We start from the raw sequence: 1,912 nt of genomic DNA on the forward strand, positions 1-1,912 counted from the left end.
ATTGTTATGTGGTGCTGAGGTGGTGCTGAGAGATGTTTAGTTGGTGGTGCTGCACTGAGGCTCAAGTGATGCTGAGCTAGTGTTCAGGTGGTGCCGAGTGATGCTGAGTTGGTGCTGTGCTGAGTTGATGCTGCACTAATAAACACAGGGCAGTGTCCAAAGAGACAAAACTAAACATACCTTGGTGGACAATGCCAGCTATGTTACCGGAACATCAAAGCAATGCCTCCGTTAATAACAATACATTCTAATTCGCTACCAACTGTGCAGATGATAGTTTAGAAAGAAGTTGTGCGCATTATAATTAAAAGGCGCTTGAAACTGACCAGGTGTATTGTTTGTAAAAAAGAGACATTTAAAGCCCATTACAATCAAATTAAACATGGACGGGGGAAAGTCACTTTGCAGCAGCACTGTAACCTTGTAACAACGCTTATTGTGTTTGCCTCTAACTAACGGGGAGGAAGCTTAAACTCTTTTGCAGATTGCTGCATATTAAGACTTTGGATATGTTAGATGGATTGGGGAGAGGTCACCTTGCCTTAGACCTGAGCAATACTAAGGACATTTATGGTGTGTGCCTTTAATGATCTGTAGGCGGAGGTGAGGGAAGGAACCTTGCAGTACAATAGGAATGTTGGAGATCCAGGTTTTAAACAGGTTAAATGAGTTGGGGAGAAGTCACCCTGCAGTAGATTTTCGTAAATGTAAAGTGAAATTTGGTGAATAATGTTCCGGTTGGAGAGAGATTGCAGTTTTATCTAGTGGCTGTTTCCACTCATGGTAAAATTGCGCAGAGGATTAAGATGCCTGCTGCAAAGAACATTTGTATTTGTATTTATTAGTATTTATAAAGCGCATCATTCATCCCGAAGGACATCACGGCGCTCGGACAAAATTTAGTGTAATGGAGTTGGTCTTTGATAGGATCAGTACCTAGGGAACAGGCTGGTTTTCAATTTTTTCCTGAACCGCAAGTAGTCATCTGTCAGGCGAAGATCAAGGGGTAGGTTGTTCCAAAGGACCTCAGCTAATTTGGAAAAGGCCCGGTCACCCATCCTGACGCTGGATGTGCGTTTGACTGAGGCGAGAGATTGAGGACATGATCTCAGGTTGCGCGAAGGGACATGGAATTGTAGCTTATCTTGCAAAATGTGTGGTCCTTTTTTATGCGCAAAACAAAGGAGCTTGAAACTCGCTCTTTGGCGAACAGGTAGCCAATGTAATTCCTTCAAGCAGTGGGATGCTGAACTGTATTTTATTTTATTGCAAATTAATTTTGCTTCGGCGTTCTGGAGCACCTGGAGTCTGGAGAATAAATAGTCGGCCATGCCAACATAAAGGGCATTGCCGTAGTCCAGTCTGCTCAAGAGCAGAGCCTGTGCTACAGTTTGTCTGCAATTAGATGGGATCCAGGGAGAGTCATCTGAACAATTTAGTGTAGAAAAAGCTTTTCCGCACAAAGTGCGTACTTGGTCCTGCATAGATAGAGTGTCATCGAAGATGATGCCAAGATTTTTTGCCGCTCGCTTGGATTCTGGGGCGGTGCCTAGTGCCTGGGGCCACCAACTATTTTCCCAAATCGCCTGGGCACTCCCAAAGAGCAGAATTTCAGACTTCCCGGCGTTTAGTTTTAAACTGTGCTGGGACATCCAGCCTGCGAGTTCAGTGAGATAATTTATTAAATTGTTCTTAGTCTCGATGTTGGTCAATCTGTTTATCAGGGGGATCACTAATTGAGTATCGTCGGCGTAGGAGCTGATGTCAAAACCCCACATCCTACTAATATCCACCAGAGATGATACATATGCAGTGAAAAGGGTGGGACTTAGGGTAGCTTCCTGCGGGACGGCATACCTAATGATCTTTGAGGTGGAGGTGCAGGATGCCATTTGAATTGTTTAGGTTTGAT

Source organism: Triturus cristatus, chromosome 7 (genome assembly GCF_964204655.1).
Source record: "Triturus cristatus chromosome 7, aTriCri1.1, whole genome shotgun sequence".
Taxonomy (NCBI): Eukaryota; Metazoa; Chordata; class Amphibia; order Caudata; family Salamandridae; genus Triturus; species Triturus cristatus.